Source organism: Tupaia chinensis, unplaced genomic scaffold, assembly GCF_000334495.1.
Source record: "Tupaia chinensis unplaced genomic scaffold, TupChi_1.0 Scaffold144952_1, whole genome shotgun sequence".
Classification (NCBI taxonomy): Eukaryota; Metazoa; Chordata; class Mammalia; order Scandentia; family Tupaiidae; genus Tupaia; species Tupaia belangeri.
In genome coordinates, this window is record NW_006204812.1 from 5,532,401 (window position 1) to 5,559,950 (window position 27,550).

Here is a 27,550-nt window from a genome sequence, read left to right on the forward strand (position 1 = left end):
GCTGATCTTGACTTTCATCTTCTGAAACCTCAAATGTGGGCACCATATCTAGAACTTCTAGGATCTACAGGCCATGTTTATATTTTTATCATGGAGGTGGTAAACTTTTTGTTGTCTTTGCCATTTATTGCCATGTAACTTGGTGGGGAGTTGCTTGGCCCAATCCAGGCCTGATTCACCCTTATGGAAAGTCAGTAAGAGGAGGCTTCATTATCTAGAGCAGAAAGGAGAAAAAAGAATCCAGATGCATCTTACACTTATAATTGAGGGTATATTGACCAGGATGGCCCATGCATCTGAGAAAAGAGGAATTCCTCGTACCTGAATTACATAGAGTTTGTTGGCCTTCTGTCTGTGTAAGTGCATGCCTGTATAAGTGAGAGATGTATAGTAAGGCCAGGGAGAGATGTATAGTAAGGTGGTTCCAAGAAAGAAATTGTAGCTGGCTGGCACATGAAAGAGCTTCCAACAATGAGGAACATGTGGAGTGTTATGGGCCACATGAAAGACAGAGATCCATTTAATATTGGAAGGGTTCAATCACAACTAACAGAGATGTTGTAGAGAAAATTTTCATTGGGGTAGAGGTTGTATCAAACATTTTATAAGGTGCTTATAAGGCTGAGATATTTAGACTCCATAAATAAGTGGCCAGAGAAGTACTTCTCTCTCAGAAATGCACATACATGCACACACACACACACACACACTCGCAATTATGCACAGAAGCAGTTCAGGAGAAGAAACTTGCTGAACACTCTCTTGACTTACCTACATCTACAATATTGCATTTATGAAAATCTACACTGTGCTAGTTGCATTCTAGGCCACGGATATCACCACACTTCTTTCACCAGGGTGTTACTGTAGCTAGCTTTTATATTCTTTTAAAATAATGCATTAATTGTTGAAAAAAGAGATGGGGTAAGAAAACTATACATGCATGATGTAAAGAGGTTTTTTTTTTTTTCCAGAAAAAACTATTTGTAAGATGTTGCACTAAAATGTTTTATACACACTTCAGAGACCTGTAATATGTTATGTTGAGAAAAAAAAGTTCTAAAACTTCAAATCTCCTCAGAGAGATCAGATCCTTGCCCAGGGAGTAGTTGGAAATGCTGGCAGATACTGAAGATGATTTTGCTTATTAGTAAGCATCTAACTTGTTTTTTAGAAGAGTCATAATGCCTGGAGAAAAGGAGACATCTTTGCAGGGGGAGGAGGAGCAGGAAAAAGAAGATAGAAGAAATTAACCAGAAGACAAATCTTACCTTTTGGCCTCAAACACTGTGCTGTGGGCCCCACGACTCTAGTTCTGGAGCAAGTCCATAAAGTAAGCCTTCGAAAAGTTTGCACAAAAGATTCTTAAATAAGCTCATAAATGTGACACCAAGCAAATAGTTGGCAAAATTCAGCCAAGTCATAAAAAGAGTTGCTGGGACCATACAGTAATATTACCTGAGCTGGAAAAAGCTTGGGTTCAGGGCTTTCTTACCCCTAATTAGGGATCAGGTAAGTGACAGAGACTTCAAGTTTTATTTAATTTGGTCCTGGACCAGTTCTTTCTGGTCTCTGGGCCCTTGTTATAAAAGGAAACCCTTATAAGGTAGGGACAAGACCAAAGAAAACATGTGAACTTTTTATTGTAGAAATGTGAACATTTTGTAAAAGAATCAGGCCTGATGTGACCCCATCACCGTTGTGAGTTGGGCACTGAGGAAATGTTCTACATCTTGGGCTGTTATTGAATTTATCTTAAATGTACTCTTCTCTCAATTATTTTATTTTTAATCAGATCACTTGAATCTTTTATTCCATCCCTCATTGTAAGTACTCACTCCAGGGGAAGATGATTTAGAGGAGCCATCATTCTGAAAAAATGATAACCTGGTTATTAGTTTCCTAGGGTTACCATAGCAAAGTACCATCAATCAGTGACTTAAATAGCATAAATATATCATTTAACAGTTCTGGAGACCAGAAATCAGAGATCAAGTTGTTGGCAGGTTTGATTCCTTCTGAAGGCTGTGAGGAGACTCTGCTCCATCCTTCCTGCCTGACTCCTGGAGGTTTTCTGGAGATCTTTGGCAAGCCTTGGCTTCTAAGAATGTCATCTTTATCTCTTCATATTTACATGACCTTACTCCTGTATATGTCTATATCCATATTTTCCCTTCATGTAGGAACACTGGCATAGTGGATTGTAGCCAACTCTAACGACCTATATTGGATTAGGCCCCACACTAATGACCTGTTGTAAGTACATGACTATATAAGTCAGAGTGTTCAGAAAGAGAAATACTGTAATATAGAACCATTTTAACTTGATTATCTCTTGGATGTCTCACATGGGCCTATATCCAAATAAAGTCACTGAAGTACTGGGGGTTGATTAGCACTTCAGTTTGTGAATTTGAGAACACAATTCAGCCAATAACTGGATTTCCAAAACCAAGAGAAAAGGGAAACACTGTAAATTCAATTTTCTCTAAAAATCCAAGAAAAAAGAATCTATAGGACCAGTGGTTGGTGTAATGAATATGTCATTGGATTCCCACATGGCCAACCACAGTTCGAGTCACACTGGGCATGAAAGTCATGCTGGGCATGTGTGTGTGTATGTGTGTGTTCCCAAAATCCCTAGAGAAGCCTGGAGGAGAACGAACTGGGGCATGGCCATTCCTCCCTGAGGGTGTTCTCCCACTTTCTGTCTCTCTCTGTGTCTCCAGCAAGCACACATGTCCTATAGCAAAAATCTCTCAAAAAGAAAAAAGAAAAAAAGAATCTACAAAGATTTGGTGAAGACTATGATTGCAGCACTTCAGAAGTGCCACTGCTGCATGCTGAAATGTTCATTGTTCATTGCCTTCTGTTAAAGTCTCATTTGAGAAATATATTATACAGGTAAGTGCCAAGAAAAATTTGGACCCACTTCCTCCTCTGATAGTAAGAATCAAGTAATTCACCATGTTTCACTTTTTGTGTGGGCTGCCAAACATCTCAGAGCCAAATGTGGTGTTCAACCTTGGTTCCTTCATTTATTTCTCCTTCTTTTATTAGACTTAGTTTTCTGTTCTGCATCTCTGTTTTTCCTACATGGTCTTCATGTGCCTCTGGCCAATTGTTTCACAGCCTTCCAGGAGAGAGCAGGGACAACCTTTGATGTAGCAAGGAGACTGGCTCCCAGGATCACTGTGAGCTATTCTGTCCAGACTCCTGGGGCCACTATCCATCACGACTTCCTCAGTGAGGTTCATTCCGAGTATGTGCAGATTATTTCTTCTGTTCTGCCTTAAGTGTCCACTTCTTTTTTTTTTAATTTTTATTTTTTATTATCATCGTAATCTTCTTTATATTACATTGGATTACATATAACTTTACAGTGTATTACATTGCTTTTTCAAAAGGGAATGCCATGCATGTCAGTCAGTACAGAGACATTAATCTCTCTGCTTCAACATTCAATATCTTTTTATGTTTTCCCCAATCATTATTATTATTATTCTAATTATTTTTTAAAACAGTCTGTTGCTATTTCTCATTTTGCTTGTAAAAATACTTTGCCCATCATGAAATACTTCTCAGACCAATCCAGTTGAGAATACTATACATGTCATCATCAACAGTTAATAAGCCATATCTGTTTCTCACTAACGTCCTGCCTCTCTATTGTTCACTTGCTATCTTTCTCTTCTTTGAGTGCCAGAGCGTTTTAAAACAATGGGTAACCCCACTTACAGCACAGAGCTGACCATTCCCTTGAGTAACATTTTTACTTGAAAGGAAATTCAGCTTTAACAATTCAGTTGCACAAAATATTAAAGTATCTTCTTTGCCTGGCACACAACATGAGAAAGTAGAAAGTCCTGTGTGTGCTTAGACAGTCTTTGGGAAAGATAGCTGTCATTTCTCTGAATCTAAAATAGGGAGAATGTAAAGTAAGATATTTGGCTCAAGTCTCTTTTTTTGTAAATACCTTATTAGGCATCTGAAGATGGAATTTACCTCAAGAATTTTACTTTGGGTTTGACATACTTCGGGATTGTGTGTTTTGTCACAGTTGATTCAGTTTTACAGATAATAAGATAAGGAGTCTTGGAACATTGAGTTAGGGATGTCAACATTTTTATGTATTTGCTCTGTGTTGTGAACTCTTTTACTGGATTTTTAAGACTGAAACTAGTACTCAGCTATGTCTCTATACTTTTGAGTTTATCTGTTAACAACAGCTTTAAATCACATATTTCTCAGTTCCATAAAACATTGCTTGGTCTCTGACTTACTTTTATATATTTGTTATTTTTATAAAATGTTTTCTTTGAATTTCTGTTTAATATCAGCAGAATTTTTTTTCTAGATTCAGATCCTTCTCCCCGAGAATCTTTAAAGATATTATTATAATTATGTTGCTGGCTATGCTTTTCTGTAACTTTAGCAAATGTATCTGACAGGTGAGAAGGTCTGTGGAACAGTGGGAGGCAAAGGAAGGATTGAAGACCTTCTGTGGACCAGCTTAAAGCCTTTCTGCAGTCAATCCCAGCCCAACAGAGTCATTCCGGAGGAAGTAGGACCAGTGAGGCCTGCTATCATACTAGAGAAACTGGCAACCTCAGGCTTTGATCATTTTTCCATCCACAAGAGAGGGTGGGGGAAAAAGAAATCAGCAAGACATACTCAAGTAGCCATCATTTTAGTCTCTGTTTAGATTTTGATGAGTTTAAGGTAGACGATGATGGATGCAAATCAAATTTATTTTGTGCCATGTCAAGAAAAGAGTTTACAAAAAAGTATGAATATTCAATATTAGGATATCTATAAGCATAATCTGTTTTTATAAAGAGAAAAATTCATGTGATTATATACATGAGTATAGTAATTTGTCAAGATTTAGGAGAAGCAATATTCCCAACAAAAATCTTAAAGAAAGTGGGAATAAAAGATGAAGACTGATTATTGATGAAGTTATAGTTATATACAGTTAGCTGTAGCATAATAACATACCAAATATTGAAATATTAAAGCCATTTTTTAAATGAAATTAAGAACAGAAGAGTGATACCTGCTATGTCCACCATGAGAAACACTATTTGAATACTATCACAACTTTATTAAGACTATAGTATAAAATAATCTACATGAGTACTGGAGAAGGCACCAAAGGATGTAATATGTATGTATATCTCTATCTATCTATCTATCTATCTATCTATCTATCTATCTATCTATCTATCTATCTATCTATCTATCTATCTATCTATCTATCTATCTATCTATCTATCTATCTATCTATCTATCTATCTATCTATCTATCTATCTATCTATCTATCTATCTATCTATCTATCTATTATCTATCTATCTATCTTTCTATCTATTATCTATCTATCTATCTATCTATCTATCTATCTATTCATATAAAACCTAAAAGATTCTAGAGGAAAATATCATTTAATTCACTTAAAAATTGATTATATTTTCTATGTTGGGTAACAAATTACTCCAATTCAGAAGCTTGAAATGACGAACGTTTATTATCTCAGTTTCTGTGGCTCAGGAATGTGACTTAGATCCTCTGTTTAGGGTCTCAGGGGACTACATTCAAGATGATGCTGAACTGCATTCTCATCTGTAGTCTCTACAGTAGAAGAATTTTCTTCCAAGGTCACACAGATTGTTGCTACGATATATTTTCTCGTAGCTATTGACTCATGGCAGCTCGCTGCTTCAAAGCTAGCTTTGGAAGAAAGAGACACACACACAGAGAGAGAGAGAGAGAGAGAGAGAGAGAGAGAGACTAGAGAGTGATTGGCTGGTTGGCTAGTTGGGTGCAGTTTGTGGATACTCAGGGGAGTGACATCCAATTGCCTTTACCATATGCTATTGCTCAAAGACAAGTCAATAGTTTCTGTACACATTTAAAGGGAGAGGATTACTTTAGTACTAGGAGAGAATGCTCTTTGAGGCTACCTTAAGTCTGTACCTCAGAAAAATAGTTGGCATTTTCTCAAAAAATTAAACAAAAAAATCACTGGGACCCAGATAGGTATAAATCCAAGAGAATTAAAAAACATGTCTTCACATAAAAATTGTATGTGAATATTTACAATAGCAGGATTCATAAAAGTAAAGAAAATTATAATCCCAGTGAGTAAAATTAAAAAAAAAAAAAGAAATCCATAAATCAAATAGTGTGATCTTGATCCAGGTGTTTACCTAAACAGACGAGTGGAAAGAAATTAGAAGCTTTGAAAAAGTCTTAAGTTAGGACCAGCAGTTGGTGTAATGGCTATGTCGCTGGATTCCCACGTAGTTGACCACGGTTCGCTACCGGGACTGGATGGCTTAAAACTCACACTGAGCGCATGTGCGTGCGTGCCCAAGATCCCGAAAGGAGAACGGAGTAGAAGGGATTGCAGTGTGGCCATCCCCCCGGGGGGTGATTTCTCGCTTTCTGTCTCTATGTCTCTCTCTGTCTGTCTGGTGAGCACACATGTCCTATAGCAAAAAACCTCCCCCCAAAATAGTCTTCAGTAAATATGAGAAGTTAATACAGTATTTAGTTTTAGTTGATAAGTAGTATCCATTTAGAAGTTTTTCTGGTATATAGGCAATATTAATGTATCCTAGATTTTTTAATTCAGATAATATATATTATCTCCCTTATTTCTTTTCTTATATATTTAATTCAGCTGGATTAATTATATTAATATATAATTTATTTATATATAAATACGTGTGTGTATGTATATATATATATACACACACAGACACACACACACAAGTATAGTCCAGATGAATCAAGTATATAAGAGAAGAAATAAGGGAGATAACAGGAAAAATCATGGAAAGGATATTGTTTTCAAGAAAACAAATTCAGAAGTAAAAACAATAGCAGATATTTCTCACTACAATAAGTCGACTATGTATAATGACAGATACTTGCAATTACTTTGTTGTATGATATCAATATACATTAACTATACACACACACATATCTATATAAAGGGTCTTCAAAAAGTTAATGGAAACATATATATTATAAAAATACCATGCACAGATTTCAAAATTATACATATGAGATCAGTCATTGATGTGGTGTTTAAGTTGGCTGAGTCCCACAAGGCCACCGGTGTGGTTTGAGTCCTGGACTCAGTGACTTGAAGAACATACTGAGCACATGTATAGGTGTGCCCACACTCCAGAAAAGATGAAGAAATAGAGGAGAAAGGATTGCAGTGTGCTTATTTCCCATGGGGGGAGGTGCTTTCTCATTTTCTCTCTCTTTCTCTGTGTCTCTCTGGTGAGTACATGTGGCCTCTGGCAAGAAGAAACAAACAAAAAATACAGTAACAAAAAATAATCTTATAATTTAATTTCTTTTTCCCACAGACTCTTTGAATTCTTCTCATACATGTATATTTGTAAACTATATATAGTTTATGTGCATTTGTGTGTACTTAAAAAATAGATGTTTGATTGGAAAAAGTTTTCCTGCCCTTTCTGACTGGGTAAGAGTTAATATTTCTACAGTCTTAGCAGTTCATTAAAAACTGATCAGGAAAAGTCACAACCCAATAGGAAAACAAGTATGGATAAGAAAGTCAAGTAAGAGAGATTCCAGCAGAGCATACATATAGTAAATGATGCTGATCCTCATGGTATTCAGTGAAGGGGGAATTAAAGTGGCAGCAAGATAACATTTTGCACCCATTTATTGAAAATTAGAGTGATAATGCCCACTCATCGTAAGCTTTAAATGAAAGTGCCACTTTCATGTGCCACTGCTCAGCAAATGAATCGCTGTCGCTCTAGAACGTAATCAGCTCACAATTATTGAATAAAATCCTCATGCTTTTTAATTGAAATCTCACTTTGAAATACTCTTGAATAAAAATATAGAAGCATTGTATTTAAGAGTGCTAATTACAACAACATTTTACTAGCATCATATTGGAAATCTGAACACCCATCTGCAGTTACGCTTGCAAAAATTATGTAATATCCATCATATAGAAAATTATGCAGTTATCAAAAGAATGAGTTAGATCCCATAGTACTGGAAAGATGTGCTTATTGAAAGAAATAAGTTGCCTAGTGTTACAACTATTTTTGTAAAAGCAAAGCACACTGTAGTGACAACCCCAAACGATTTTATGTGTGAATTCGTGGTCTTGATATGTTTTTTCTTGGTCATTAGGAAGAAGAATATTGGACGTAGACTATTGATATTGGTTACCTTAAGTCTATAAGAAAAGTAAAGGTGGAGAATGGCAGTTGTGGTTATTACCTTCTTCACTATATCCTTGCTTGTTTCACTAGCTATAGTGGATTCATGTTATCCTGTAGTATAGAGAATCTAAAAAACTTCCAGCCTGGCCATGATGGTGCCGTGGTAACAACATGCTCTGTGATACTGGGTTTGTATTTCAAGGCCTTCCTGTACACACCACACCAGGCTGGCTGGGGCTAAGGGTGGATTGCAGCATGAAGTCCCTGTTGGGGTTCCTCTTTCTTTCTCTTTCTCTTTGTCTCTCTAACTGTCTCTTTTTCTCTGTCATGTAGGAAATAAATAAAAGTAAACTTAAAAAATTTGAACAATATTGTCTTTGGTTGACCTTTGTCCTCTCTCCTCAATTATCAGTTTATTTATCTACTTATTCCTATTCTGTACGTTTAAACTACATTTAGATGCATTTTCAAGATGTAGCAGAGATAAACATGAATTCATTGTTTTCATTTGAATTAGAAGCTTAGCTATTGTTTTGCACGCTTATCTGGTTTTCCCAAACCTGCTTGAAAAAAATGAGAAATTCCCCAACCCTCATTTTGGGTATGGATTCTCTCACTCTGCAAGAGACATAAACATCTTCCCCTACATTGAGAAAACCTCAGTATATGGAGTGTGATGGAGAGAAAATATTTTGGAACAAAGTCTTGGCATGTGTTGTCAGAATAGCTTATGTAGCATGAGAAATCATCTTTCTCTCTAAATATGTGAAATATTTTTCCAATAAAACCATTCAAGCCTAGAGTTTATTGCTATTGTTTGTATATTTTGAGAGTTTAAATTTTTTTCTTGGTTGTTTTTTATTTAGGCTTTCTATTCCAAGTTGTGTTTGTTATTGAGTAGTGCATTTAGTTAATTTCATCAGGGATTCATATATTTTAGGAAATAAAAAAGTACTATTCTTTTAACTTAGTGTTTTGTGTTCTTATTTTAGTTGTAATTTTGTGATATTTGCCAAGGTTTTAAAAAGTTTATTCAACTTATTGGTTATTTTCAAAGAACCATCTGTTGCATTATAAATAACTTGACTTTGTTTCTAATTTATGCATTTTTATGGTTAACTATTATTTTCTTCATTTTACTGTCCATACTAGGATAGGTTTTTATTATTTCTAAATACCTAAATTTGTTTATTTTAGATAATGATGCATTAAATGTTGCACATTGACCATTAATGTGATTCTGTCTACAGAGTACTGGAAGAATTATTTTCTGTTTTTTGTTTGTTTGTTTGTTTGTTTGTTTGTTTGTTTTCCTCTCGCTTTCCTTCTTATGTTTCATGGCTTCCTCATGGGTTCAATTTGCTTTTGTAAATAAAAAGTTCATTTATTTCTTTTGTGACTTAAGGACACACACACACACACACACACACACACACACACACACAGAGCACTCCTGACAAGTCTTGATGCCATGATCCACTCCCTCCCTCTGCCAGCTCAGATCACCAGCCTATGTGCCTGGTATACTCAAGGAAGTCTACAGATACAAACCCAGAATCTTTCCACTTGGGTCAGCCTCACAGTGTCCTGTTCTACCACTGTACCACTATCTAGCCCTCTAATTTGCCTTTTGATAAAATATAAATATAATGAGTGTGTCTTTTAGAAAATGGCAAGTAAATTTTAAATGCCTTTATTTTTATGTCTTTCTTGAGTAATGATTTAGCTGGTATAGAGTTCTCAGTTAAGTTATAATTTCTCAACACTTTGAAATAATGTTTTCCTCATCCTTTTATACCTGTTGCTGTTGATGTGAAGTCTGCTGTTAGATTGCCATTCATTTGTAAGTAATCTCTCCTTCTACCTCTTGTTAACCTTTGGGAAAAAAGTTTTTGGCATTGTACGGTTTAAAGTTACATTTTGGTCTCAGTATAATTTTATTCTGAGGACTCATCTCTTTCTTGAAATCAAGAGAAAATAAAAATCAAGAAAAATATTGTTATCATAAATAGTAAATAGCAAAATGTCTAAACTAGCAATAAAATTAGTTGATAATAAATAGATGACTTCAAAATCTCTGTAGAGGAGCAATCAGACATAGAAGCAGGACACCACATAGCTGACTAGAGTTTGAATCCTAGCCTTGTCAACTCGAAAAACAATTTTCTTCATTTTACTGTCCATACTAGGATAGGTTTTTATTATTTCTAAATACCTAAATTTGTTTATTTTAGATAATGATGCATTAAATGTTGCACATTGACCATTAATGTGATTCTGTCTACAGAGTACTGGAAGAATTATTTTCTGTTTTTTGTTTGTTTGTTTGTTTGTTTGTTTGTTTTCCTCTCACTTTCCTTCTTATGTTTCATGGCTTCCTCATGGGTTCAATTTGCTTTTGTAAATAAAAAGTTCATTTATTTCTTTTGTGACTTAAGGACACACACACACACACACACACACACACACACACACACAGAGCACTCCTGACAAGTCTTGATGCCATGATCCACTCCCTCCCTCTGCCAGCTCAGATCACCAGCCTATGTGCCTGGTATACTCAAGGAAGTCTACAGATACAAACCCAGAATCTTTCCACTTGGGTCAGCCTCACAGTGTCCTGTTCTACCACTGTACCACTATCTAGCCCTCTAATTTGCCTTTTGATAAAATATAAATATAATGAGTGTGTCTTTTAGAAAATGGCAAGTAAATTTTAAATGCCTTTATTTTTATGTCTTTCTTGAGTAATGATTTAGCTGGTATAGAGTTCTCAGTTAAGTTATAATTTCTCAACACTTTGAAATAATGTTTTCCTCATCCTTTTATACCTGTTGCTGTTGATGTGAAGTCTGCTGTTAGATTGCCATTCATTTGTAAGTAATCTCTCCTTCTACCTCTTGTTAACCTTTGGGAAAAAAGTTTTTGGCATTGTACGGTTTAAAGTTACATTTTGGTCTCAGTATAATTTTATTCTGAGGACTCATCTCTTTCTTGAAATCAAGAGAAAATAAAAATCAAGAAAAATATTGTTATCATAAATAGTAAATAGCAAAATGTCTAAACTAGCAATAAAATTAGTTGATAATAAATAGATGACTTCAAAATCTCTGTAGAGGAGCAATCAGACATAGAAGCAGGACACCACATAGCTGACTAGAGTTTGAATCCTAGCCTTGTCAACTCGAAAAACATGTCAGGTATGCACATGCTTGCACAGGATCCTGATAGGATGGAGAATTAGAGGAAAAAGGATTGCAGCATGACTAGGCCCCTTTGAGGGATGCTCTTGCTTTCTCATGCATGTACTCCTCTGGCATTTAAAACAATATATATTAAAAAAAAATTCCTGTTGGGAACCAGCAGTTAGCATAATGGCTATGTCGCTGGACTCCCACGTAGTCGACCGCGGTTCGTGTCCCGGACCCGGTGGCTTAAAACTCACGCCGGGCGCGTGTGCGTGCGTGCCCAAGATCCCGAGAGGAGAATGGAGGAGAAGGGATTGCGGCGTGACCATCCCCCCTGGGGGGTGATTTCTCGCTTTCTGTCTCTATGTCTCTCTCTGTCTGTCTGGCGAGCGCACGCGCCCTACAGTGAAAATCTCTCCAAAAAAAAAAAAAAAAATTCCTGTCAAAAAAAAAGTTGAAAATTCTCTTGTGTTAAAGAAAAATCACAAATCGAATTGCCAAATGAAAGTAAAAATGTCAAAATTACATCTAACTTCTTTTTGTTACATCTGTTTTTCTTCTCTCTATTTTTTAAATTACCTGTATATTTTAAGAAGGTTATATATATATACATACACACACCCACGCCCACACACATGCACCCCAATACTGTCACAGGCTTACACCGCTTTCTCAAAGCTACAATTACAAGCCTCAGAAGATATTTACAAACAAAACCTGCTGATGAAGTTTTGACTATATTTCTATTAGTTAGTAACACTATAAGTGGTGAAAGGATAGAAATATAATTCTTGGTAGAGAAATTAAATTCCCAAGTTTTGAAGGTTTTATTCATTTTTTTATTTTATTTTGTTTTCTTTTAATCAGAGAAACAATGGACAGCAGTGTGCTCCAGAGAAGAGCAAGACTTCATGAGTGTTTCATCTAAGACAGGCTCTCAACATCAGGTAGACCTTGAGTACAAAGGCTGTACGTTTGTCCTGTTTGTGCTGTTTATAGTGCTTCTATATTGTAGAAATAGAAAAATCTATATAAATATGTTTTTCAAAGGTACTAGTAGTTCGCCAGGAAAAGTCATGAAATATTTTTCTATGTTTTTTTTTTCCATGCAAAAATGCATCATGACTTTCTAGATGACCCAGTACTTTCTATATAAGTTAAATTCACCTTTTATGTTACAGAAAGGTGAATTTTATGGTAGAAACCAATTCCTTATATATGTGGGAATAGCATAATATCAACATGGATCTTGGCAAACATAGACAGTGATCATAGATGTGGCTCCAATGGAGGCTACCTTGTAATAAAAAATGATTAAACATTTACTTGCCATCTATCTTGGTGTGAGACAATTATACAGAGGTTAACCCATTTAGCTATCACTGATATTTTGCCAGAAAAGTATTGTTCTATTCCTTTTAAATTTTTAAATTTATTCTATGAGTGAGAGAGACAGAAAGAGAAAATGAATGATAAAGATATAGTCCCACTAACAGGGTCTGATGCCTGCAGTCTCAACCTGCCAATCAGGCTCCATGGGCACATGCATGTATGCTGGGAAGTCTCTGGCAGTGAACCGGCAACCTTCCCATATAGGTTTGATTCACATGGTGATATCTTTACCCTCTGTATCACCATCAGGCTACTATTGTTATTCTTTTATAAATAAGGGAACTCAGGGAACTTGGTGCTATAGGATACCTGGTCTGGAGCTAGCAGTGACCAGATCTGTCACTGATAAATGGCATTGAGAGGGTCGCTTATTCTCAGTCATTACTGTGGACCTAGCCCTAATGATGCTAGAGTCTCTTTCTGTTCTGACACTGATGGTTCTAGTCTATTGCACACACAGGCTAGAAGCATTGCTGGCAGATACTGTATTTTCCTCCACATTTATGTGATTGTGGTTTACAAAATATACTCATTCTTGGAGTATGCCAACTTCTTTCTTCAGAATAGACTAGAGCCCAATACCCCACCAGAGATTGGCTCAGAAAACACTCTAGAGGCTACTCAGGGCTGGATTGGAAATCTATTCTCTGAATTAAGCCAAAGAAAGATGCCAGTTCACTCTGTAGGGGAGCAAAAGCCTCAGAGAGGGTAGGCATTCTGTGCTACTCATTCCTTAAGACCAAAATTAATTATCAACAGGCCATTTTTGGAGCCAGTCATGGGCACTGGAGTTACCACTTATTAATTCTATGAATGCAACCTTCAGATGTACTACCCAGAAAGTAAAGGGGGCCAATGTGGCCACAAGTTCTGACTATGTAACTCAGGCCACAGAAGGAGATGTGTGTTCTCTGGAGGAAGCACCAGCTACCTCCTTCCTCAAGAACTTGCCCAGCCAGGAGTGATCCTGTCAATGCCCAGTCATTCCCAGTATTTACGTAAGAAGACTTATCTTGTTTATTGAAGAAGGAGACTTCTGAAAAATCCATCTTAGCAGTTGCCAGGGCCCTGAGGACTGCTTCATAGAGACTGGTTTGTGAACTCTATTTATAGATTTACATTTTAAACATTCACTATGCTCCTTTATTAGCTCTTGCAAAAGGAATCTCTGTATGACAGGACTAAAGAAATGTCTAAACTATTTCATTTACTTTAATGAATGAAAAGAAGAATGCTGGAAGAGTTTTGAGGTATGCAAATCCTATCATTCCTAGAGCCTTAGTGGTTAAATAAGGTGGCTGGTCATGGTTTCTCTCAATTTTCCTTATGTAGTAGCCTTTCTGACTTCTCTGTGGATAGTTATGTAAGAACAATATACAGTATCTGCATTTGCAGCTAAGTTTGCAAAACATGTGCTAAACAATCTTTTATTTATACTTATTTATTTGCTAGACAGTGTGTGTGCTAATTAGAAAAAGAGAAAGAGAAGGAAAGTCAAAAGCATTCCCTGTGGAGCATAGTCATGCTGCAATCCCTTCTCCATTCTTCCTTTCAGAATTTGGGCCAAACAAACACACGAGTCCAGCATGTTTTCCAAGCCACCCGTATAGACTGCAGTCAACAATGTGGGATCCAGTTGCCTTAACCACCACACCTTTGGCTTATAGAGACAATAGTAGTGGGAAAATATGAAAAAACCTTGCATGACAGAGTCTGATCTTGGTTTAGAAACTAAGATATTCTCGTTTCAGACTAACAAGGTAGAAGAAGCATTAAAATTTCAAAGACAAAAAGCACTCTAAACTCTGTGCTCATCAATTGTATTCTTTATTTAATTTTTAATTAATTAATTAGTTTACATTCATTCACTGAGCATCATCACAGCATACAAAATGAGACTTCCCATCCAGAATATACTGCATAGTGGCTTAATCACACGTGTTATTGTCAATAATTTTCCATTTCTAGTTTCATTTATATATGTATGTATATTTTCCCCCCTATTTCTCAACCTCTGCTATTTCCCACCCTTCTTCCACACTATCTCAGCTGTCTAAAGTTGTTTTCCATTCCTTTCCCCCCCCAGGTTTTACTGATCCACAATATTTCTTAAATAATCTAACTACTTTCAATAGCAAGTTCAGCTGGTATATACATATCTGTGAGTACATGTCTGACTTTAGGCATGAAGCTCTGAGTAGAATGCATATAGTATAAAGTAGCACCTAGGTGATGCTATATAGCTTACTATCTTCCTGATTAAATTCTAGGATATAATATTCAACTCCAGACTTGTCCCTATGATTAAGTTAGTCATTTTCTTAGTTTTTGAAATCTTATTTCTGTGTGTCTGTATTTAATTTTCCTGGTATAGCACTCCCTTGAGAACTTCTTGGCGATATGGTCTGGTGGTAAGTTCTTTCAGGTTTTGTTTATCTGAGAATGTTCTTGTCTTTTCTTCCCATATGAAGGATAAACTTGCCAGATACAGTAATCTTGTTTGAAATTGCTTTTCCCTTAACACTTTGAATATATATTTTCCATTCTTTCCTTGCTCACATTGTTTCTGATGAGAGGTCTGCTGTTAGCCTGATGGGATATCCTTTGTAGATAACTTGACGTTTCTCTCTTGCCGATCTTAGTATCTTGTCTTTGTCTGTGTTTTTGGTCCATCTGGCTATAATGTGTATTGGAGAAGATCTTCTTTGGTTGATTCTATTTGGGGTCCTTTGTATTTCTTGAGTCTGGACCTTTGAATGCCTCTGTAGGTTTGGAAAGTTTTCTTGTGGGATTACATGGAATAGATTACCAATGCCTTTATGAGTCTTTTCACCTTCTGGGCTTCCAATTATCTGGATGTTTGAATGTTTGATGGTATCTAATATTTCTCTTGTATTATTCTTATTTGGGGGGGAATGGGCAATTTTCTCAGTCTTCATGGTGACTTTTTCTAGGCCAGTGATTTTGTCTTCTACATCTAAGATTCAATTTTCTGTTAATCTAGTCTGCTTTAAATACTTTCAAGGGAGATTTTGACTTCCTGTATTATAGCCTTGATCTCTAACAAGTCCATTTGATTCTTTTTTATAGTATGTATTTCCTCTTTTAGATCTTGCAAGAATTTTCTCACCTCCTGAAACTCATCGGCTCCTTTCTCCTGCCTCTTCTACAGTTCATTGTCTCTTTTCTTTGTCTTCCCTTTCTTTTCTTTTCTTTTTTCTTTTTCAGAATTATTTTTATTTAACTTTATTTGTTATTATTATCATTATTATTTTCCAGTTTTATCTGAGAAAGGCAGAGAGAGAGAGAGGAAGTGAGCAAGCAAGCCACCAGGTCCAAGACTTGAACCCTGGTCGGCCATGTGGGAGTCCGGTGCCTTTAACCACCATACCACTTGCCAGCTCCTCTTTTCTTTTCCATCTCTGTTAGTTTTGTCACTATGGATATTCTAAATTCTTTATCTGACATTCCTATGAGTTTCATTGTACTGTCTGGGGGTGAGTTATTCTTTTCCTTTGGAGGAGAGGTATTTTCTTAGTTTCCCATATTTCTTGTGACCCTGTATTGATTTTTAGTCATCTGATAGATGGAGCATTTCTTCCTAATTCTTGAAGTTCAATCTGAGCGTTCAGAGGTGTGCAGGAGGAGGTTATCTGCAGTATCTTTTCCATTTTCTTTCACTCTTTTGGCATCAGATTCAGTGGGAGATGAGGAATAGTCTGACTCTAATTGTATTCAGATGTTTGGATCCTGTTTACTTGATCTTTGCTAGATACTTAGTGTGTAGAGGCTGAGCAGCCAATGAATAAAGATAAAGAAAAAAGGAAAAGAATTGGAGAAGAGTAAAGAAGAAGAAAAAATAAAAGAAAAAAGAAGAAAGAAAAAAGATGAAAAAAACCTTTAGATTTTAATTTTAAAAAGTAAAAAATGAAAACCATGTGGCATGCAGTGCACAAAAACAGTATTTCACAGCTCAAGTTCGGTATCCATCTCAGGATGGGCTTTGGTTTGTGCCTTTCCTAAATGAAATGGAGAAAGGCACACATTAGCACATATAGGAGGAGCTTGAGAGTCCAGAGAATATTTCACCTTAAAATTTTTGAAAAAAATTAAAAGACACAGGGAGACACAAAGAGACAGAGAGAGGCAGAGAGAAATGGAGAGAAGGGACAGAGGTAGCCCTCCCCACTAGAAATGAATCTGGAGGGAGAAGTCTCAGCAGAAAATCTTCATTTTTAGTCAAAGAAAGCAATATTTCACAGCTCAAGTTCAGTATCCATCTCCTCATCACTTGTATTCTATGGCTGTCTTTTCTTCTTACACCACAGAAAGGCTGTTCAGGATTCCTGGTTCTCTTGATCCAGTAAGTAGCCTGATGAATTTTCCAACTATAAATATCAACAGTTATTAAGTCAATTTTCTCTTTAATGGGATAGAGGAGATACTAGTTTCAGTGGAGTAGTAAAAACTAGGTAGAGACATTGTCTAAACTTTCTTCTCTGTGCTAGTTAAGACAATGTTTACTCTAAGAGTCTTTTGTGTGCGTGTGTGTGAAAAATAGGCATGGACTGTGTTGTTTTTGCAATTTAATATCCATTTCAGTTCAAGTTTATGACAGAAAGAGCTATAAAGTTGCAAATAAAAAGCTTCTAAGAGCAAAACATATCCAATCTCCATATCCCTCTATAAAAGTCTGGAATTCTCGTCAGGCGTTCCTCAGAAATGCTATCTAGACTTCAAAGTGTCCTTTCAATCTCCCTGTCAGATGCTAACCTCAACCTCCAGGCCATCTTCATTTCCAATGTGACAGCAACCCTACACTCCCAAACTGACAGGAAGATGGCCTCACTACTAGATCCCTCGTTCTCCCCCACCTCAGCTAGAAAGGCTTTGTTGCCTCTCAGAACAACAGTTTGAGTCCATGGTTGTGACATTTTTAAATCTCACATTTGATACTTCCAGATTTACCAACCCCTCTTTAAGTTTTCCCTTCCCTGTTTCTCTGTAGTGATTTTAACTTCCTGTTATTTTAATAATTAAGAACATCACTGCCAGACAAGATTACTTCACCATTTCTGAAGTCGACAAATCCCATTCTCTGTTACAGAGAAGGAAAAAAAGTTTGACCTTTCAGAATAGAATGATGACATGAGCAGATGTAAAGATTACTAAAGTGAAAAAATCACAATTTTGGATCCAATTAGTCTCTGTCAAATCTTGGCTAAACTACTGAGAAGTTATGAACCTTTGGGGAAGTTATTGAACATTTCTAAGACTTTGGTTCCCCATAGGCAAAACAAGATAGAATGTTACCTTTTGAGGGGTCTATAGAGGATTAAGGATAATGAGTGTCAAATGCCTTGTTTACTGCAGGTATTGTTATAATCATAGTCATAGAGATTATAGTGGTGGTTGTAAGAGGGTGATAGAGTTGTTTGAAGTGATGATAATGGAGTAAATGTAAATAGTTGTGTTGATGTTGATAGAGGAGGTGGTAATAGTGGTTATGGAGGTTATGGAGGTAGAGGGGGTAGCAGAGTAGGTAATGATGGTAGAAGAGGTGATGGTAGTAATGTTGGCGGTGGTGGTGATGGTCGAGAGTTGGAGGTAGAGGAAGTTATTTTGGTGATGGTAGAAGATGGAAGAAGTGAGAGTGATAATGGTGGTAATGTTGAAAGAGGAGTTGGTGGTAGAGGTTGTGGTAGAGTTGGTGATAATATTGAAGGTGGAGGAGTTGCTGGGAGTAAGTGTAGAAATGATGATAAGTAATAGTTGGAGGTAGAAGAGGTATGGTGGGGTTGGTGGTGAAGGTGGAGGTGTTGGTGGAGTTTTTGTTGATGATGGTGAAAGTGGAAGAGATGGCAATGTTACTTGGTATAGTAGAAGTTATAAGGCCTTCATTTCCTATCTAGAAAATAGGCTTCAGTTAGTATGGGCTATAGAAAAATAGACTTTCCTTAGTTTCCTATGTAAGTAAACCTTGACATGCAAAGTGAAAAGTAAACTCAAATTTAACTCATAAGACTTCAATCTGCTTACAGTTCTTATAATCATGAAACATAAGAGAAACAAGATAGAGAGAAAAAGTAAGAAAGCATCAACCAGGAGAGATGGCCATACCATATTTCCTTCTTCTCCATTCTCCTCTTGGGATTTTTGGCATGCATACCTGCCTAACGTGTTCTGTAGGCTTCTAGGTCTGGGACACCACGCACATGGTAATCCATGGGAGAGCCAGTCACCTTAACCACCATGCTACCTCTGGATCCTAGACTCTCTTTTAAAGATTGCCAAGATCAGTAGCTTATAACATACATACTCCTCCATTTAAGTCCCGCACAGGGAAAGAAGATTCCTTCTCAACCATCCCAGACTTAACTTTCATGTAGGAAAATGGATCCATTTCTGAACAAGTCACTTACACCATCAAGACCGGTTATTCTGGTTTCAACCATCTGACCCTGGAGTATCTGAGGCAATTTCTCCACATCACATGTACTGGAGTGTAAGAAAGTTATTTTCCCCCACAAAATGCAAAGTATAGTATTTAAGGGGAAGACCGAATTGACTGTTGGTGACAAAGTAACAGTTTACCACTGCAAGAACTAACGCTGTCATCCACAAATCTGGTCTTTTTCTCCATTATTCCCTCCTCACTCAATAGTCCACCTTTTCCATGAACCAGGAGTCATTCCTGACACCTCCCGTATACTTCTCTCTTCCTGTTGCTCATCTACTGCCACTTCCTGTTCATTGTACTTTTTATCACTCTGAGCCTCCCCATGTACTATTGCTATATTATGAAATGCTATTTTTTCAATCTTTCTCATAGTTACCCTAAGGTAGTAACAACAATGTCATGTCTCTGTGGAAGACTTTCTTGACCCCTAGACCAAGTTGGATTCTTCTGCTCCGTATGTTTGAAACCTTGACTATGGTTTATAATCATAAATGAAGATTTATGGTTCATTGAAAACATGCTTACAATGCCATGGTCTCTAAATATCTCTCTCTCTCTCTCTCATTTTTCTTTTTTAAGTTGTTTGCCACTGTGTGTATATGTTTTTTTGTTTGTTTGTTTCTTTTTTGGAGAGGTTTTTTCTATAGGGTGCATATGCTCGCCAGGAAGACAGAGAGAGACAGAGAGACAGAAAGTGAGAAATCACCTCCCTGGGGGGATGGCCATGCCTCAATCCCTTCTCCTCTATTCTCCTTTCAGGATCTTGGGCACATATGCACACGTGCCCAGTGTGAGTTTAAGCCCCCCTGGTCCAGGACTCGAACCATAGTCGACTGCATGGGAGTCCAGCAACATAGCCATTACACTAACTGCTGGTCCCATTGTGTGTATATGTTCACCAGAGGAGAAAGACAGTGAGAGAGACAGTGAGAGGAAAAGTAAGAAAACACATCCCAGGGGGGATAGTCATACTATAATCCCTTCTCCATTCTCCTCCTGGGATTTTCGGCAGGTACACACAAGTGTGTAATCCAGGACTTGAACTTTGGTTGGCCATGTAGGAGTCTGGTGCCTTAAACCATCATGCTACTTGTTAGTCTTGCCATCATCTCTCTTCACTCATTATTATATCCCAGTGATGATCACAGTGCTGAATAATTTTTAATGAATGACTAACTCTGTCTGTCCTATTCACATAAGTATTAAATGATTAATATGTCAAGCCTGGATCTTCTGACTCCATATCAAACATCACTTGATCATCACTGGGAAGAAGCTTGGTGTAACTGAGCAATATTGAATGTCTAGTCAGAGTTTTCTGGGCTGACCATTACGAAGTGGGGATATAGAAGGAGATGACTAGGTAAGGTGGAAACTGTGGCCTCAATTGTGCAATGAAGAAGATGATACAACAGAGCAGTATGGAGCTTAACACCTTGGAAACACCAATGGACCCATGTGTGAGGGATCCCTAAAGGAACCTGGTGCCTCAAGAAGCAAAGGGCAATAGCAATGCTAAGGTGGGCACAGGGCACTCACCAAGACCAGTACCTTTTCCCCCTTTTCCTGTGTCTCTTCACTCGCTCTGAAGTTTCTAGTTGCAGGCTAGAACTGCTTGCCTCAGGCTCTGTGATTCCCAGTGACTGTCAACCCAGGGTCCATAAGTATGGCTCTTCTTTCTAAAGCTGATTTGTAGACCCTATCCTGGTCTAGGGTCCCCAAATGCTTACCATTTACTCCAGAGTCTTGTGAGCAACAGAACCAGGTAAGAATCCTTGTCTATATCAGGGAATATTCTCCAAAGAAACAGAACCAAGAGGATGTGTGTGTGTGCATACGTGTGTGTGTGTGTGTGTGTGTGTGTGTGTGTGTGTGTGTAGAGAGAGATTCTTTTAAGGAATTCACTTATATGACTGTAGATGCTGGCAAGTTCAAACTGCAGAGCTAGATATCAGGCTAAAGACCCAGGGAAGCACCAGTTTTGCAATTCAAGTTCAAAGGCCATGAGCTGGTAGAATTCCCTCTTTTTTGCATGCAGATATTGCCGATGGTGGTGTAGTCAGTCTTTGGATTTTGTTCTAGTTACGGCTTCAGCTGATAGGATTTGGCCCACTACATTATAAAAGGCAATATATTTTATATTAAATTCAATTCTCAACTCTTAATTTAAATGTTAATTTTACATAAACAAAAACTCTCACATAAATATCCAAAATATTATTTAACTAATTATCTGGGCACCATAGTTTTGCCTGCTAAGTTGACACATAAAATTAATCAGCACATTGTCTAATCCTTTGAACTTGGCCAAAATTTTTTAAAAGTATTAGAAAAAAATTGTGTGTAGTCACTGTGGTATAATTAATAGGAATTTTCAAAATCTCTTATCAAAACTTGCCCCCTGCTGCTGCCTGACGTATATATTCTACCATTTGAGATTTGTCCCTTGGTATTTCTAAACATTTTTAGGTTCAAACATGTTTCTGACAACATTTAAATACCCAACAGGGTTCTCACACTTTATTGGCAAATCTTTACGATTAAAGATAAAAATAAGGCTTTCCTCAGGGGATACTTAGAAGATATAAGTTAGAGTTTGATTCATTTTTTAAAAAAGTTTATTTTGGGTCCAACAGTTGGCATAATGGCTATGTCATTTGACTCCCATGTAGCTGACAGTGGTTCAAGTCCCAGACCCAATGGTTTAAACTCACGCCAGGTGCATGTGGGTGCGTGCCCAAGATCCTGAGAAGAGAATGGAGGACAGAGATTGCAGCATGGCCATCCTCCCTGGGGATGATTTCTCGCTTTCTGTCTCTCTGTCTCCCTCTGTCTTTCTGGCAAGCGCACGCACCCTACAGCAAAAACCTCTCCAAAAAAAGAAAAAAGAAAGTTTATTTGTTTATCCTATAAGTAAGAGATACATAGAGAGGAGACAGAGATACAGTACCCCTGACAGGGTCTCCACATATGGTCCACCCCCAGCCCCAGCCAACCCCAGTCAAGGACACACACATGACCTGTGTACTCAGCAGTTCTCAGTCACAAATCTGTACCTTCCCAAGTGAGTTTGCCTCACAGGGGATCAGATTTTACTGCTAAATCATATCCGATCCAGTTTTTTTTTCGTTCTGTTTTTTTTTTTTTTGGTTGTTTTTTTTATAACATTGTAAGCACTCAGTAAGGAGTAGACTTTTTGTCATTATCATTATCGTTATACAGAAATTTACTCAATTCTTGCAGAAGCTATGCTAAATATATTTTCCCATTTTATGGTTGTGAAAAAAACTGAGAGCAAGCCTTATAGTAACTTCCAGTCACACACCTACTTGGAGATGGAGACAAAGGTTTGAAGTCAGGACTTCTTTTTTATTTGTAATGCTTTATTACTCTGCCTTCTGGACTCCCCAGCAAACCTTCAATTCTCAAGAAGGCCAGGTCTGACTTCTTCCCACACCTAGTGCAGAGTCAAGCACATGCAAGTGGCCTCTAACCGCCTGTGATAGAAACAGGTGAAAACAGCTCACACTATCCGTGTCTGCTGTTAACATGCCTGGATTGATTGTGAATGCCTGAGCCTATCACTGAGACTAGTGATGGAAGCCATGTGCCTGGGTCACTGCCTGCCACTGTTGTCCCCTGTGTACCCACTTGGTAAGCCAGCAAGCAGCCCCAGTTTTCTGGGCTCCAAGAACATGATGGATCCCAGCCTGAAGGATCAGGACTGGAAGAACCATAAAGCATTGTCTGTTTCAGGATCATCTGGCCAAGGCAGGAACACTAAGGGCCCCCTTGTCTGAAGCCTTGAACGGCGTCAGGCCCATGTATCTTGGGCTAAGGCTAAAATGTATACCACACGTCTGGTTACTGGGGAACTGGGGAGGGCTGGTGTGTCCAGTGGGGGTACAAGGCCATTTCAGGGCGGTTAAGCTAGAGTAACCCAAGCACAGCAGGGCCTGAGTCATCCTGGACTGGGAGCTCCCACTTGGGTGGAGACTGACACCTGAGCCCATCTGTGGTTTTGCCCTGGCCTGCCCTCCCTTTTCCATCCTATCCAGCACAGCAAAGCCCAGCCAGGCCAGGCCAGGCCCCTCTGGGCTCCAACCCGAAGGAACTAGGCCCAAACTGCAGAGCCAAGAGCTCTGAGCAGACAGTGATGTCAGTGAGGGCGGGCCATGGTGTGTGCACAGCCTTGGGAGGCGGCTGTTTCTGAGTCCCTCTGTCCATGTGTGAATTGGTTAACCTCGTATGCATTTCCTGTGACTGTCCTAGGGATTTATGTACTGAGCTGTGTGATTGCCTGTATGTGTGGTCAGCTTATATATCTGGGTATATCTTCCATGGAAGATAAAAATCATTAGTTGACTTTGTTGCAAAATGTGGTCAGTCAAAAAACAGTAAATATTAAGCATTTTAAAAATCCTCCTGACCTGATGTGCAAGTTTTCATGCTAAGAGATGAGAGAAGTTTAGGAAAGTGAGAAGAATCAGTCCATAAATTCAGAGAAGTCAGTCTTGGCACATACTTTCTAATGAAAACTGGGCTCTTTTTGCTCAGAGGTGTTTGTACAGGACCTAGGACAAGATGTAGACAGATGGTGGTCACTGTGGTCAGGTGGCCTGAGACACTGGCCTGAGGAAAACTGGGTTGTGGTGGGGGACCCATTAGCAGTGTTTTGCCCCCTTTGTCAAGTATTAACTTTTTTGATGAGTAGAGATATGTTGTGTCTTCTTTTCATAATAACAAAATTAAAAATATTAAAAATGTGTCAATGCGATAGAGCAAAATGGTATTGTTTCCTTTTTGTTTTTTGGTTTCCACCACAGCAAAAGCACATAGACTCTTAGCAAGATTAGGAGTCCAGCATATGGTCCTCAAGGTCCTCTCTTGTTTCTCCCATCCCTTGCACTGATGTTAGTGTCTGATGTCACAGCTTACTGCAGCGGGAGGGTTGCCACTGTACTCAGGTTAAACTAGCCTTGCTCCAGCAAAACAACTCAACTGTGAGTGAGGAATTCAAGACGTAGAGACTGGAAGTCTCTGAGGAATTAATAGGAGGTTTAGAGGGTGAAATAATCTATTTTAAAGAACTACTTAAAGAGAAGGAGGAGGAAGAAAAGATAGATAGAGAGAGAACACATAATACCATATAAAACTCTGATAACACATCTGGTGACAATGCTTGGGGCTCTTCCTACATTCCATGTCACGCGGTAGGTAGCCTCCCTAACAAACCTGGCTGCACAGTCTGTGTGTCTCACCTCCTGCACAACATGCAATCCAGCAATGGAAGATGCAATAGCGGAGCACCCTCAGTTCCACCCAGTGTGCCTGCTGTTGACCTCTCACAAACACCAAGAACAAACAAGGGCCCATGTTTGGTTTAGTTATTACTTCAAAAAAAAAAATTGAGACATTCTCTCAAGATCTACCTTTCAGATATTTTATGATATTCTATTTCTCACCTTACAAGGAGTTTCTGGAGGAACATTCAAAGGATCCTTCGTGGAATCAGATATGGATCCTGGATACTGAATGTGTTCAATACATACGAACTTATGTTTTATTAAAGCACAAGATCATTCTATGTAGAGGATTGACATTTAGCTTGACGATTCTTATGGATTAAATAGAAACCTCCAAATGGAACTCAGAAACTCATGCCATGAGGTTGACTCTGGAATCAAGGGTACCTGGCATGTGTATTCCCAACCCTCACTAATACACCTGCCTTAAACCTCAGGGTGTGTGTTTAGTGAACGGACAACCAAGGAAATAGCAGGACTCTACTCATCCTTTTTCCATGCCGTAGTTAGTCTTCTGCAGTGAGGATTTGACTCTTGGTTTGAGTTTAAAGGCATAAAAGTAATATGGCTAATCAGGTGGTTCTCATGATGACCCATTCTATACCAACTCTACTTTGGGTGTAGTGTCCACAGGATAGTAAAAGTTTCAAGTTGTATAAATCACACGTGATGGGCTCCACCTTTTTGTGAGAGGAAGATCTCTCTTCAACTACTAGGGATGATTTTATGACACATGTAGAAAATCCAATAGACACTTATCATTCTTGTGATAAGCTTCGTAGCACAGCTAACAACTACTCTGACCAGTCTCATCCATTCATTGATGGGTGAGAAGGAGACAGTCTTGGAGGCCTCTGGCCACCACACTTTAAGTAAAGAACTTATCTGTGAATTTGAAGCAAGTTTCCAGCTTTGTGACAGAGCAAGATGATGCCAAGAACTTAGCCAAAAGGGACTGCCCAGAGCTCCCCAGCTTCTTAGAAAGCAAAACACTCCATTTCCATCTATCACCATAAATGGCTTGCCCGAATTGCTGGTGTCTTCAGTCTGCGCCATAATATTTCATTCAACTACCCATTCGTTACACACACATCCTGAAAGCAAATAATGTTAATGTAAATAATTTGTGAAGCATTGTTCCATCTGTTGAAAATGTGCAGTAGTTGCTTTGCCCCTTGTCTAAACTGGGGCGGCTACTTTCAGGCAAGTTTGGGAGGTAAATGAACTGTCTGGATGCTTTTCTTGGCAGTCTCCCTTATTAGTGGGAGGTGGCAGTAACGAGAACATGAAGACGGAAAGTGTTTACTTAAAGCCGTGGCCAAATGGCGAGGGAGAGTTAAGATAAATCATAAGCTGTCAATGATGACAACTTCAGACTGCTACTAGTTCACTCCTGTTTATCGGCTTTCAGATGCTACATTTGGAATGTGAAGGAGTTTATTAAAGAATTATTGGTAGAAGTTACTGATTGTTTAGATGTCAGCGTTTGAGACAAGAGGTAGCAGCCCCCAAGACTGGGAACAATGAAGGCATGCAGGCCTTATCCAGCCTTTCTCTGGGTGAATCTCTGCCCAGTGAGTGGGGATCACTGGCTCATATTTCTCTTCAGGGCTCAGACTGTGGGTCCACTGGGGTTTTCCATACTTTTGTCACATGGCAAGCAATCATATAACATTATAGTGAAGGGTCCAAGGGATAAAAGAGCTGGGCTCTGCTTTTCTGATTGCATTTCTTGTCCAAGGTAACTTTTCTTGGGTATTGTCTTTAGGATTTCATTTTAAAACTTGGTTTATGTGAACAAAAGACCAACATTTTCTTGAGTTAACTCGAATAGTCATACATCACACCACCCCCAACGAATGTATATCCATAAGAAAGATTTGGCTCTTGCAAGCCTTAATGTTTCTTTTACCAAACTGCAGTGTATTTCCATTCTTGGTGCTCACTCATAGCAATTCTGAATACATCAGAGGCAAGCTGCAGAGAACAAGTATGCTCTGTCCTATGCACAGGGTTACGAAGGGCTATAAAGAGCTCCTCTGCAGCTTGTGCATCTCTTCTCTGTAAATATCCCTAAAACATGTATTAAGTGTTGACAAAGGTTGACAATGGCAAGGGCAACTATTTATACGATGACAGGTATGGTATGACCAGGAAGGCCTGTCACATGAACAAGTCATAGAAAACCAAATGTAAACCTGGATAATAGATATTTATATACATAATTGAGAAGGGTGAAGTATGAAAAATCATACTGAGATGATATGAGGAGTTTGACCAATAGGATTAAAATTCTGGGTTTGCCTCCTCCTTGGACCCCAGGTTGGTTGCCTGGGACTTTAAGGCGAACCCCCACCCCACCCCACCTGCAATCCAGATCGAGCCGGTCAGCAGTTCCGGACACCAGGTGGACTGAGGCTGCAGGCCCGACCAACCTGGTACTGTCACCCATTGTCTGATCCTTTTCCACTAGCCTTTGGACTGTTTGAATTTTGGTGATTTGAGTAGTGCGCAGAGCACGTTTTTCGTTTTGTTTTTTGTTGCTCTTGGGGTGTTGCTTATTAGGTCAGTTGAAGGCTCACTACTCCTTAGAAACAACGAGGACTTTGGGCCATCCAGGGCTAGTGGCAACAGTTAATGGTAATTGTGAGGAACAGGTAGGCCAACCCTAAGATAAATCATCAATTTTCTAAGCCTGTACAACTTTTAACACTCAGAGATACCTTAAATAAGTTAGGAAGAAATATATAGATTATCTGATGACTAGGAACAATCACAGAGGCTCAAGAAATATGAGCAACCAACAAAAGGCCTCTCCCTCAAGGGAAATCATAAAGCCAACATCACCCACAGTCAATACAATAGACGTCGTGGACATGTCTGATAAGGAATTCAGAATATTTGTAGTGACCAAACTAACTGAGATGGAAGAGAAAAGAGACAAGGAGCTCCAGGAGATGAGGAAGTCCTTTAATGA

At 38.4% G+C, this 27,550-nt stretch overlaps 1 long non-coding RNA gene across 2 annotated transcripts in view; it reads left to right on the plus strand.

The window, feature by feature from the left end:
* Positions 1-27,550, plus strand: part of LOC106733780 (uncharacterized) — a 95,558-nt gene that overhangs the window by 41,084 nt on the left and 26,924 nt on the right. The window contains exons 3-4 of one of the 2 annotated variants that reach the window (XR_001369674.1): positions 1,175-1,333; positions 12,283-12,362. This is a non-coding gene — a long non-coding RNA (uncharacterized LOC106733780). The remainder of the gene's footprint in view (positions 1-1,174; positions 1,334-12,282; positions 12,363-27,550) is intronic. The other variant, XR_001369673.1, reaches the window with a different exon arrangement.